Source organism: Mobula birostris, chromosome 6, assembly GCF_030028105.1.
Source record: "Mobula birostris isolate sMobBir1 chromosome 6, sMobBir1.hap1, whole genome shotgun sequence".
NCBI classification, from domain to species: Eukaryota; Metazoa; Chordata; class Chondrichthyes; order Myliobatiformes; family Myliobatidae; genus Mobula; species Mobula birostris.
This window is the reverse complement of record NC_092375.1, coordinates 147,899,139-147,913,515: the sequence shown is the minus strand read 5'-3', so window position 1 is coordinate 147,913,515 and position 14,377 is coordinate 147,899,139. Positions and strand designations below refer to the sequence as shown.

General features: G+C 43.5%; 1 long non-coding RNA gene across 1 annotated transcript; it reads right to left on the bottom strand.

Moving 5' to 3' along the window:
- Window positions 1-2,862: 2,862 nt before the first annotated feature.
- LOC140198612 (uncharacterized) lies at window positions 2,863-10,071 on the bottom strand. Its single transcript, XR_011886221.1, has 3 exons — window positions 8,556-10,071; window positions 4,459-4,575; window positions 2,863-3,349 (listed from the first exon to the last, which is right to left on the bottom strand). It is a non-coding gene; the product is annotated as an uncharacterized lncRNA (long non-coding RNA).
- Window positions 10,072-14,377: the final 4,306 nt, after the last annotated feature.

Below are 14,377 nucleotides of genomic sequence, written 5' to 3'. Positions count from 1 at the left end.
ATTAGTATAGAAAATCAGGTGATTGCAAAGGATTCGCAAACTTGTTCTGGCAACTGTATATTAATGATTTGGATGAGAACATACAAGGCATCATTACCAAATTTGCAGATGACACCAAAATAGGTAATATCATTGACAGTGAAGATGGCTAACAGGATTTATAGAGGGATCTTGATCAGCTGGGTAAGTGGGCTGTGGGATGGCAAAGAGTTAGATTTGGATAAGTGTCAGGTGTTGCACTTTGGGAAGACAAATAGGATAGAACTTTCAGAGTGAACAGTAGAGCCCTGAGGAGTGTTGTAGGACAGAGGGACCTAGGAGTATGCATACATGGTTCCCATGAAAGAGGCATCATAGGAGGACTGTAGCTTTTGGCTGAGTAGGCTTTCATCAGTCAGAGTATTGAGTATATTAAGGCATTGCGCTGTAGTTGTACAGGAGTTCATTTGCAGGCCACATTTGGAATATTGCTTTCAGCTTTGGTCACCCTGCTATAATAAGAAAGATACCATTAAGCTGGAAAGACCAGATTTTTGAGGATGTTGCCAGGATCTGAGAAATTGAGTAATGGAGAGAGGTTATGCAGGTTATAGATGGCTATAAAATTTGAGAGGCATAAACAGAGTGAGTGCACAACCTTTTTTCCAGGGATAGGACATAGAACACTACAGGCTCTTCAGCTGGCAATGCAGTGCCAGCTTGTAACCTACTCTAAAATCTTTCCCTCCTACATAGTCCTCTAATTTTCTATCACCCATGTGCCTGTCTGTTTCTTAAATGCCCTAATGTATCTGCTGCTACCAACACCCCAGCCAGGGCATTCTACACACCCATCATGTTCTGTGTAGAAACACTTACCTCTGACATTCCCCCCACACTTTCCTCCATCACCAGAAAATTATGCTCCCTCATATTAGGTATTTCCACCCTGGGTCAAAGCCTCTGGCTATCCACTCAATCTATGCCTCATATCACCCTGTATTCCTCTATCAACTCGTCTCTCATCCTCCCCTCCGAATAGAAAAGCCCTAGCTCACTCAACCTTTCCTCATAAGATATGTTCTCTAATCCAGGTAGCATCCTACTAAGTCTTCTCTGCACCTTCTCCAAAGCTCCACATCTGTCCTATAATGAGGTGACCAGAAATGAACACAATATTTCAAATGTGGTCTAACCAATGTTTCATAGAGCAGCAACATCACCCCATGGCTTTTGAACTCAGTTCCCAGAAGACCAACTCACCATATGACTTCTTAACTACCCTATCAAATTGAGGAATCTACGGAAACGGACCTCAAAATCCCTCTGTTTCTCCACACTGCTTATAATCCTGTCATTGTGCCTTCAAATTCAACCTGCCAAAGTTCACATTTTTCCAGATTGAACTCCATCTGTCACTACTCAGCTCATCTCTGCATCCCGTCAATGTCCCAATGTAACCTACGGCAACATTCAACATTATCCACCAATTTTCATATCATCTGCAAACTTACTAGTCTACCCTTCCATTTCCCCCATCCAAGTCACTTAAAAAAAAACCTCAAAAACAATAGATCAGATCCCTGAAGAACACCACTGGATACCCACCTCAGGGCAGAATATGCTCTATTTAGAGCCACCCTCTGCCTTCAATAGGCATGTCAATTATGTATCCACACAGCCAAGTTTCCCTGGATCAGATGCCTCCTGACATAGAAAATCAAGAACTAAGAGGTTTAAGATGAGATGGAAGAGATTTACTAGGAGTCTGAGGGCAACTTTCTCACCCAGAGAGTGGTAAGCATATGGAATGAGCTGCCAGAGGAACTGCTGAGGCAGGTACCAGAACAACACTTAGTTGGACAGGTACATGAACAGGGAAGGTTTAATGCAAGGATGTGTTGCTGAAGCTTTATAAGGCATTGGTCAGACTGTACATGGAGTACTCTTGAGTAGATTTGGGCCCCTATCTATGGAAGTATGTGCTGGCATTGGAGAGTCCAGAGGAGATGTGTAAGAATGATTCCAGGAATGAAAGGGTTAACATGAGGAGCATTTGATAGCTCTGGCCTGTACTCACTGGAGGTTAGAAGAATGAGGGGACATCTCATTGAAACCCATCAAATATTTAAAAGTCTGGGTGGAGTGGATGTTTCCAATTGTGGTGGTGTCTAGGACCAGAGGGCACAGCCTCAAAATTGAGTGACATCCATTTAGAATGGAGATGAGGAAATATTTCCTGAGCCAGAGGGTGGTGAATCTGTGGAATTCTTTGCCACAGAGAGCTGTGCAGGCCAAGGCACTGGGTATATTTATGGCGGAGGTTGATACTATAGGTTCTTGATTAATCATGGCATCAAATGTAATGAGGAAAAGACAGGAGAATGGGGATCAGAAAGATAATAAATCAGTCATGACGAAATGGCGGTGCAGATTCAATGGGCCGAATGGGTCATGGTCTGGATAGAGGAACATGGGCCAAACATAGGTAAATGGGATTAATTTTGATGTAAATCTAAACAAAGAGCCTGTTTCTGTGCTGTATGGCATTATGTAGCAACCTACACAATACATGCGACAAGAAACCCTTCATTATAAGCAAAAAAAAATTCAGAACACTTTAGGAAACCTTTTGATATGTTTTATACTTAAGCAAAGCTTAAGATACCTCAGAGAAGTTCAGTACCATTGGCCTTGCTGGCTGAATTAATACTTTTTCTGATGTATCCAAATTTGTATATTTTGTATGAATATAACCAAATCAAATTACATTCTGTATGGGCATTAGAAACAGTCTAACAAGTAGCTAATAAATTATTAACAATAATTATCACCTTTTTTTTAAAAGGAAAAAAGATGAGTCCGATTGCTTATTTATGTGTGTTCACTGTTTTATTATTAATAGGAATATAACAGATTGAAATAGATAGAGCATTTTAGAAAATCTATTCAAAAATTAATATTAATCTTTTAAAAAGCATAATTTCTAAATAGTACTGTTATTGTAATCATTTATGATCCAAATGCTGAAGTGTGAAGGAGGTCATCGAGGATTTCGAACCTTATCATCCAATGTCACATGTTCTCATAACCATCCTTTTGGCAACAAGATGGTGTAAGACATTTCCCGTGAAAACATCTCACTGTTGTCAAAAATTCATTCGCTGCCTCATTTGGTAGTACAGATAATAATTATGTATCTTTTTATTATTGGTGAGATTTTCAAACATCCAGGTGCAGAACTGCATGCTGAGTGCCAACAAACTGTTTCTGTGTGCCATAGGTTTGCCACCCCTGGTCGTTTACTTTCTGATCTTTGTCTCTGATGAATAAATATCATGGCAGTACACAATATTTCTCAGGCCTGAAACTACAAAACAAAGCTATTAGAAGCAGCAAGTTTAAAGAACAATATCAATTTAATCAGTTAATTAGTTTATTCAGCATCTAGTTATAAAGAGTAATGTACAATCCATTTATTCTCATAAATTGAGACACACATGTGGAAAAACTAAACTGCAAGGAAATGTCCTACCAGCTACCAAAAAGTACTATATCCAGTATTACCTGCCTCTGCTATATTTCTCACTTTGTACTCTGTCCTAAACAGTAGCAAACTCAAACATCTGATTTTAAGCACAGATGCCGACAGAAACCCACTGTGTCATTTACCCACTTTAAAGCGAAAACAAAGCTGCTAAACAAGAACAGACTTCATCAACTTTACAGGATAAAGCACACACCATAGAAACGGCATACAAACCAACCTGTCCAAACTGATGTCTATACATTATAAGGCTCTTTCCACCCTTCCTCAACAATTAGCATTACCCTTCATTTCCCATTCTTTAATCACCACATGTGGAATTTCAATATGCAGGTAGATTGGGAAAATCAGGTTGGTGCTGGATTCCAAGAGGGGGAACTTCTAGAATGCCTACAATATGGGAGAAGGCAGGAGATTGGGTCTGGGAGTAAAATTGATGAAATGGCAGGGCAGACTCAATGGGCCAGATGGACTAACTCTGATCCTATATCTTATGGGCTTATAATGTACCCACCTCCTTCATCCCAGCTGCTACCTGTGGCTCAGCACAGTAACAGACCCTCCTGCCCACAATGTCTGTGCTACCCATAATGCCACAGTAAACTAAAGCAACACACACAAAATGCTGGAGGAACTCAGCAGGTCAGGCAGCATCTATGAAAATAAATGAACAGTCGACATTTTGGGCCAAGACCCTTCTCCAGGATTTCCATCATCTGCAGAATCTCATGTTTACATTAAACTAAACCCTTCTGTGTGGGCATGTTCCATATCCCTCCATTCCCTGTGGGTTAATGTGTGTAATGCCCTTTTGAATGTTGCTGTCATATCTGCTTCTACTACCAGCCCTGGCAGCGCATTCCAGGCACCCACTCACCACTCTGTGTAAAATTCTCACCTTGCACATCTCCTTTGAACTTAATTCCACTCACCTTCCTCATCACTCTCAGAGTGAACAAGTTTTTCCTGCAATTCACTGGATCTCCTGGCAGCTATCCCCTGCTGTCCTTCACATCTTTAAAGAACTGCTGTCATCTCTTTGCCCTTCCCTGTTTCATAGAAAAGAATTTAAGGAAACTACTCTTCCAGTAGGTTAAATTCCTTATTTTCCATTTCATCTTTGTAAATCTTTATCACACCACATTCAGTATCTCTATATCTTTTTCATTATGTAGCAAAAAGAAATCATTATATTTGTCTCAGTTTAATATGATCACCTTCTGGTGGAAATTTAGCAACTTCAATACTAATCAATTGAAATCTTTAAGTAAACTGCTGAGTAAGTAGACAGTGAAGATTGCAAAGAACCAGTGAAAGAATGTTTGAGATAAATTCAAGTTGTATCAGGGTTGCTATATTACTCTTTGTTTTATTCTATACTTCAGTAATGCCTACATGGTATTAAGCAGCATTATACTGTAAATATAAAACTAGATTGTCATGTCTAATTGCATAGAATGACTAAATCCTAGTCCAAATTACAATCTTTTTAAAGGTAAGAAAGGAATGGCATCTCTTTTGTTTCCAACAAACGGTATTTCTCCTGAGATAAAGCACATTTTCTTTTCAAAAATTGCATGCCAGAAAGATGGCATTTCAGCACAATTGAGCATAACTTTTTGTTCAGAAATCAGAACCACACTACTGATCTGGAATGCTTTTCAAGGGCACTCATACAAAACAATTTTTATTTTAACAATACATAAGTAAGCTGATAACGAACACATGTTAGTACCAGGTAGCTGTTGGTCAGATTGCTACAAATTAAAACAAATAATCGTTTCCTTACTTAAAATGTAGAAAAAAAGGATGCTTTTAATTTTTTGTCACTGAGGCACATAGCAGCAAAAAAAGCTCTTTAGACTATGCCTGTATCAATTATAAAGCAGCTATCTCCACTAATCACATTTGCAGCATGTTGTCCATGGTCCTCTCTGCCTTGCTAATTTCTCTGCTCCAAACAACCCTCCCAAGAAGAACATTACAGGTTCCAATCAACCTTTGGGTGATAAACATCTCTCCTTCAGATTCCCTCTGAATCTCCTGCCCCTTGGGCCCTAGTGTTCAGGCTGCTTGCCACCCCCCACATAGTAGTCCTTCCAAAATTAATCACCTCATGTTTATCAAAATTAAATTCCATCTGACATTGCTCTGCCATTTAGTAGCTGATTAATATCATCCTGCAGACGAAGTCTACTCTGCTCACTATCAACACCACCAATTATTGTGTCATCTGCAAACTTAGACTGTGAGATTGGTTTATTATTGTCACATGTACTGAGGCACGGTCAAAAGCTTATAGCTTGCATGACTTCAAGAGAGATCATGCCCTGTATAATTATATGGAGATAGTAAAAGGAAACTGATTGCAGAATATAATGCTGCTTCACACCTTAATCATTAATTTATACAACAATCAGGCTCCCCATCTTTGTTGCACACTGTTGGTCACAGGCTATCAATTATAAAAACCCCTCCATCATCATGTTCTTCCTCTTATTATCAACCCAATTTGCATAACATTTGATAAAATAATTAGCGGAAATAATTTCATCACCATGTCAGAGGATACCCAACAAACATAATCTGTTTGAATGGTTTTTATTTCCTTCCCACTTGTAATGGTCACTTTGGTCACTGTACTGGATGTTCCTGCTCCTTGGGAGTGGCACAGAACAAGAACCACTGCTCCCTGGCCTTTAGCATTATCATGGAAAAGGATAGAATCAGAGAGGACAGCAAAATTCTTAATTGGGAAAGGACAAGTTATGAGGCTATAAGGCTAGAACTTGCGGGTGTGAATTGGGATGATGTTTTTGCAGGGAAATGTACTATGGACATGTGGTCGATGCTTAGAGATCTCTTGCAGGATGTTAGGGATAAACTTGTTCCGGTGAGGAGGATAAAGAATGGTAGGGTGAAGGAACCATGGGTGACAAGTGAGGTGGGAAATCTAGTCAGGTGGAAGAGGGCAGCATACATGAGGTTTAGGAAGCAAGGATCAGATCGGTCTATTGAGGAATATAGGGAAGCAAGAAAGGAGCTTAAGAAGGGGCTGAGAAGAGCAAGAAGGGGGCATGAGAAGGCCTTGGCGAGTAGGGTAAAGGAAAACCCCAAGGCATTCTTCAATTATGTGAAGAACAAAAGGATGACAGGAGTGAAGGTAGGACCAATTAGAAATAAAGGTGGGAAGATGTGCCTGGAGGCTGTGGAAGTGAGCGAGCTCCTCAATAAATACTTCTCTTCGGTATTCACCAATGAGAGGGAACTTGATGATGGTGAGGACAATACGAGTGAGGTTGATGTTCTGGAGCATGTTGATATTAAGGGAGAGGAGGTATTGGAGTTGTTAAAATACATTAGGACGGATAAGTCCCCGGGGCCTGACGGAATATTCCCCAGGCTACTCCACGAGGCGAGGGCAGAGATTGCTGAGCCTCTGGCTAGGATCTTTATGTCCTCGTTGTCCACGGGAATGGTATCGGAGGATTGGAGGGAGGCGAATGTTGTCCCCTTATTCAAAAAAGGTAGTAGGGATAGTCCGGGTAACTATAGACCAGTGAGCCTGCGGTGGGAAAACTGTTGGAAAAGATTCTTAGAGATAGGATCTATGGGCATTTACAGAATCATGGTCTGATCAGGGACAGCCAACATGGCTTTGTGAAGGGCAGATCGAGTCTAACAAGCCTGATAGAGTTCTTTGAGGAGGTGACCAGGCATATAGATGAGGGTAGTGCAATGGATGTGATCTATATGGATTTTAGTAAAGCATTTGACAAGGTTTCACACGGTAGGCTTATTCAGAAAGTCAGAAGGCATGGGATCCAGGGAAGTTTGGCCAGGTGGATTCAGAATTGGCTTGCCTGCAGAAGGCAGAGGGTCGTGGTGGAGGGAGTACGTTCAGATTGGAGGATTGTGACTAGTGGTGTCCCACAAGGATCTGTTCTGGGACCTCTACTTTTTGTGATTTTTATTAACGACCTGGATGTGAGGGTAGAAGGGTGGGTTGGCAAGTTTGCAGATGACACAAACGTTGGTGGTGTTGTAGATAGTGTAGAGGATTGTCAAAGATTGCAGAGAGACATTGATAGGAAGCAGAAGTGGGCTGAGAAGTGGCAGATGGAGTTCAACCCGGAGAAGTGTGAGGTGGTACACTTTGGAAGGACAAACTCCAAGGCAGAGTACAAAGTAAATGGCAGGATACTTGGTAGTGTGGAGGAGCAGAGGGATCTGGGGATACATGTCCACAGATCCCTGAAAGTTGCCTCCCAGGTAGGTAGGGTAGTTAAGAAAGCTTATGGGGTGTTAGCTTTCATAAGTCGAGGGATAGAGTTTAAGAGTCGTGATGTAATGATGCAGCTCTATAAAACTCTGGTTAGGCCACACTTAGAGTACTGTGTCCAGTTCTGGTTGCCTCACTATAGGAAGGATGTGGAAGTGGGTACAGAGGAGATTTACCAGGATGCTGCCTGGTTTAGAGAGTATGCATTATGATCAGAGATTAAGGGAGCTAGGGCTTTACTCTTTGGAGGGGAGGAGGATAAGAAGAGACATGATAGAGCTGTATAAGATAATAACAGGAATAGATAGAGTGGATAGCCAATGCCTCTTCCCCAGGGCACCACTGCTCAATACAAGAGGACATGGCTTTAAGGTAAGGGAAGTTCAAGGGGGATATTAGAGGAAGGTTTTTTACTCAGAGAGTGGTTGGTGCGTGGAATGCACTGCCTGAATCAGTGGTGGAGGCGGATACACTAATGAAGTTTAAGAGACTACTAGACAGGTATATGGAGGAATTTAAGGTGGGGGGTGTTATATCGGAGGCAGGGTTTGAGGGTGAGCACAACATTGTGGGCTGAAGGGCCTGTAATGTGCTGTACTATCCTATGTTCTAAGAACAGCAATACTGAAACTTGGGACGTTAATGGATTGGATGAACTCATGCACCCAACTCAAAAAACAGCACATTCTTTTAAATATTTATGCAAAAACACGAGTGAAACAAAGAGGAAAATGAGTCCAAACATACCTTTTGGGTCAATTCAGTGGACACCCACTGCCAGCATCCTACTCATTGCTTTTCGCTGATTTCTGTGCCTACATGTTGCATCAGACAAATCAGACAACTGGGCTTCCTGTCACATCTGGCCTCATGTTCTGCCACTGTGGGGTGGAGCACAAATATAAACCCGTCCCTTCAGCTGCACAACTCAATTGTTGATCGAAAAGATAAATTGGTTTATTAACGTGTACCAATGTACAGTGAAGTAAATGCATTTCTCTTGCATACCATTCATACATACTGTATCAATTCATTACACAATGCATTGAGGTGGTACAAGATAAATTGATAAGAATGCAGAGTATTCAACACCATTATACCATCAGTAATAATCAACAAACTCCAAAACCTGCACAGCTGTACTTCTCTCTGCAACTGGATCCTTGACTTCCTCATTGGGAGACCAGCTAATGCGGAATAGAAATAACATCTTCTCACTGACGCACTCAAGGATGCGTGCTTAGCCCATTGCTCTACTCTCTCTACACCAACAAATGTGTGGCTAGGCCTTCTATAAATTTGCTAATGGACAACTATTGTTAGTAGAATTTCAGCTGGTGATGAGTAGGCATACAGGAGTGAGATGGATCAGCTGGTTGAGTGGTATCGCAACAACAAACAATGAGATGCAAGGCAGATTGTGAGGTAAAGAGTCCATCTTCTCTACTAGGGGAATTGGGTGGACATTTTGGACCATAACTCCCTGACCTTTACCATAGCCTTGGACCGGGATAAGAGCAAATGGTAAGGGAAATGCCTTACTATTGTAAGTGAGGGTGAATTATGATGCAATATGTTAGGCAGGAACTGGGGGTGGGAACAAATGTACTCAGTGAAATGCACAATGGAAATGTGGAGATTATTTAGGGAGCACCTACATGGGGTTCTGGATAGGTTTATCCCATTGAGGCAGGGAAAGGATGGTATGGTGAATGTACCATGTAGATGTGGAATATCTACATACCAGTTGCTTGATATTCCACATGAGATGTGGAATATCAAGAGGAAAAAATAAGCATACTTATGGTTTAGGAAGTAAGGATCAGAGAGGGCTCTAGAGAGTTACAAGGTAACCAGGAGAGAAATTAAGAAGGGAATTAGGAGAACTAGAAAGGGGCATGAGAAGGCCTTGGTGAGTAGAATTAAGGAAAACCCCAAGGCAAGCTACGCGTATATGAATAACAGGAGGATGACTAGGACCAATCAGAGATAAAAGAAGAGGCACGTGTCAGAAGTCAGAGAAGGTAGAGAAGGTTCTTAATGAAGACTTTGCTTCAGTGTTCACCAGTGAGAGGGAACTTGAATGTGAGAACAGCACAGAACAGGTTATTATGTTAGAATATGTCAATTTTAACAAAGAGAATGAGTTGGAACTTTTGAAAAACATTAGGATAGACAAGCCCCCAAGGCTGGACAGGATATATCACAGATTACTATTGGAAGGAAGGGAAAAGCCTGCTGTGTCTTTACCAATGATCTTTGTGGACACAGACCTGGATTGATAAAAGCTGCAGAAAGTTGTAAACTCAGCCAGCTCCATCATGGCACTAGCCTCCCCAGTATCGTCTTTGTGATCTTTATAAAGAAGAGAAGGGTAGATTAGTAAGTTTGCAGATGACATGAAAGTTGTTTGTGTTGTAGATAGTGTAGAAGGTTGCTGTAGGTTACAACGGGACATTGATAGGATGCAAGGTCCACTAATCTTTGCAGCTTCTTGGGGTAGAGCAGCTGCCATACCAAGTTGCTATGCATCCAGATAAGATACGCAGGTAAGTTAAGTTACTTACCTTCCTTTTTATTAATTATTTTCTAGTTTTTAAGTTGCTTTAAGCATTTTTAATATGTCAATAACTTTTGTTCTCTTCTGTTCAAATTGTTTTGAAATTAAATGTCAAACATTTAAATACAATTCATGAACACAACAGAATATGTACAAATCCTGGAAACCAAAAACAATCATAATGAAGATATTGTAAATAATTGTGTACACAAAGTACAGGTTGGGGTACAGTTGGGCTAAAAGGAAAAATACACTTTTCCATTAAAAGAGGGTGTAACTAGTTCAAGGTTAAGAGATCAAAGACATACAGAGGATTTGAAAGAATCTTTCCACCCAGATGGTGATTTAAGCCTGGAATGCACTGTCTGAAAGGATGGTGAAGACAGGCATTCTTAAAACATTTAAGTAGTATTCAGTTGAACTTTGAAACCCTAAGGCATTGATGTCTGGGGGCCAAGTGCTGGAAAGAGGGTCGGCTATAAATGTAAGCAAGAACAGATATACAATAGATTTGGTGTTGTATGACTGTAGTTTGAAGAACGGTAATTAGCCCATCAAACCAGAGGTATTTTGCTGAACTTGGACTTCAATGCCAGAGTAGGGACAGACTACCAAACCTGGGAAGGGATCACTGGAAGACATGGCACTGGCAAGTGTAACAACAACAACCTTCTGCTCCTCAAGACATGTGCCACACACGACCTTGTCATTACCAACACCCTGTTCCGCCTACCCACGGAAGACGTCATGGATGCACCCACGCTCGAAGCACTGGCATCTGATTGACTACATCATCACCAGGAAGAGGGACAGGATGGATATCAGAGTGACGAGAGCCATGTGTGGTGCCGACTGCTGGACCGACCACCGCCTCCTCATTGCGTCCAAGTTCAGGCTTCGCATTCTGCCCATGAGAAGACCCCAAGGGCAGAAGACTGCAAAGAGGTTGAATGTCTCCAAGCTGAAAAGCAGCAGGGTTGCAGAAGAATTCGTCGATGACCTTGAAGGCAGACTGCCAGACACACCACAGGATGACGGGACCAGTGTTGAGGAACAGTGGGCGGCCCTCAGAGACGCTGTCTACACTACCGCCCTCGAACATCTCGGACCAGCAACCCGAAGAAACCAAGACTGGTTCGATGAGAATGACGAAGAAATACAGGCACTACTAACGGAGGAACATCAACATTACAGAGCACATCAGAACGACCCCACGTCGCTTGCCTTTACCAACGCAAGAAGAAAGGTGCAGAAAAAACTTCGCGAGATGCGGGACAGCTGGTTCAGCAAGAAGGCTGATGAAATCCAGGGCTATGCAGACAGCCACGACATAAAGCACTTCCACGATGCGCTTAAGGCTGTATACGGACCCCAGTCCTCCGGCTCCTCACCTCTCCTCAACGCAGATGAGACGCAGCTGCTGACAGAGAAGAAGCAGATTCTGGATCGGTGGGCTGAGCACTTTAACAACATCCTTAACCGCCCTGCCGACATCAACGACGAGGCCATTGCCCGCCTGCCCTAGGTAGAAATCAACAAGAACCTCGACACCCTCCCCACAGTAGATGAAGTCAGGGAGACAGTGAAGCAACTCTCCTGTGGCAAAGCACCAGGACCCGATGCAATCCCTGCTGAGGTATACAAAGCAGGAGGCCCTATCATGATGCAAAAGCTGACTGTTCTCTTCCAGTCCATGTGGAAAAAGGGACAGGTCCCGCAACAGCTGAAAGATGCCAGCATAGTCCACATCTACAAGAGGAAAGGCAACCGCCAGTCTTGCGACATCCACCAAGGCATCTCCCTCTTGTCCATTGTGGGGAAGATTCTGGCCCGCGTCCTGCTCAACCACCTTCTCCAACATCTTGAGCAAGGTCTGCTCCCAGAAAGCCAATGCGGCTTCCGTGCTGAACGTGGGACCGCGGACATGATTTTTGCTGCGCGCCAACTCCAGGAAAAATGCCAGGAGCAACACAGCGACCTCTTCGTGACCTTTGTCGATCTACCCAAGGCTTTCGATACGGTCAGCAAAGAAGGCTTGTGGAAGATCATGGAGAAGATTGGCTGCCCCAGCAAGTTCATCACAATCGTCCGGCAGTTCCACGTCGGTATGATGGTGAAAGTTCTGGATGACGACGAGTCAGAGGCCTTCCCAGTGACAAATGGCGTCAAACAAGGCTGCGTTCTTGCCCCGACTCTGTTCAGTATGGTATTCTCTGCCATGCCGACAGATGCCTTCCGTAACTACGAAGAAGGAATGCACGTCAGGTACAGGACTGACGGCAGGTTGTTCAACCTTAGGCGCCTGCAGGCAGTTACAAAGGTGCGAGAGACTGTCATCAGAGACTTCTTGTTTGCTGATGACTGCGCACTCAACGCCAGCACAGAGCAGGAGATGCAGCGTAAAATGGACTGCTTCTCACAAGCCTGCAACAACTTCGGTCTCACTATCAGCACCAAAAAGACCGAAGTTATGTACCAGTCTGCCCCAGGAAAGCCATACCAGGAGCCACGCATCACGGTGAAGGGCCAGAACATTCAGGCAGTCGACAACTTCACCTACCTGGGCAGCATACTCTCTCGCGCAGTGAATATAGACGCTGAGGTCAACAACAGGATTGCCAAAGCCAGCGCCGCCTTTGGGAGACTCCGTGAGAACGTTTGGGAGTGGAGAGGACTCAGCCTTACCACCAAGCTGAAGGTCTACTGTGCAGTGGTCCTTACCACCCTCCTTTACGCCAGCGAGACCTGGACTGTCTACAGCAGACACGCCAAACAGCTCAACCACTTTCACCTGAGCTGTCTCCACAGACTCCTCCACATCAGGTGGCAGGACAAAGTCCCCGACACGGAAATCCTGGAACGAGCTGGGCTCTGCAGCGTCTACACCCTCCTGCTGACAGCCCAGGCCCGGTGGTCTGGACATGTGGTCAGAATGCCAGACAGCCGATTGCATAAGCAGCTGCTGTACGGAGAACTGTGTCAGGGCAAGCGCTCAGTCGAGGGGCAGAAGAACGTTACAAAGACTGCCTTAAAGCGTCCCTCAAAGGCCTGGGTGTCGACATCAACACGTGGGAGACGCTTGCCCTCAACCGTCCAGCTTGGCACAGCAAGATCACCACAGGAGCCCGTGCAGCTGAAGTCCGGCGCATCATCGCGGCGCAACGAAAGCGTGCTGTGCGCAAGGCCCGAGCAGCATCCACTGCCATGACAGCACCCACCCACTTGTGTCCCACATGTGGGCGAGCCTTCAGGGCCCGGATTGGCCTCATCAGTCACCTCCGGACCCACAGCCACCAATCTCCCATTTGACTTTGAAGCCATGGTCATCTTCGACTACGAAGGACGAACAACAACAACAACATTTTGCTGAAAGAGAGATCAAGCTAGTTACTGTCCCGAAGTTCCCCCAGTTTTGTTTTGAAAATATTTGGGGGTAGAAGTCAGATGATGGGACCCACACAATCATGTGATCAGAGAGGGGGAGAATGGGAGAGGGAAGGAAAAGAGGTGCTGGAACCTGGAAAGGTAGAAAAGGGATGACGTGCTTGGCATAGGAAAGATATTGAGGATGGTGGGGGGTGGGGGGGGGGGTAAGAGGTGTTGCTGAAATGTATTTACAAGGAGGAACTCACAACAAGTTCCAAGCTAATTCTTAGCAAAATGACCCTGGGCATTAACTGCCACTGCTAACATTTGAATTGTGATCTTGTGAGGTACACTAAAATCTTTCTCAATATGCAAATAATGTCTACAATAAATTCTACACTCAATAACCTATCCCTTATTCTTTAAACACAATGTTGGCAAATTCCAGAAATTCAGGTGGTAAAAGGGGTGAACAAGAAGGTGTGTATATATGATCAGCCTTTCTGAAAAGAGGAAATATGAAGATGCTGGGACTGATTTGTGGATGGGAAAGATATCAACATTTCAAAAGATTTTAAGTGTTCATATACACTGTGGCCAGAGAGATCTGTGAGAAAGAGACAAGAGACTATTCAGCATTAGT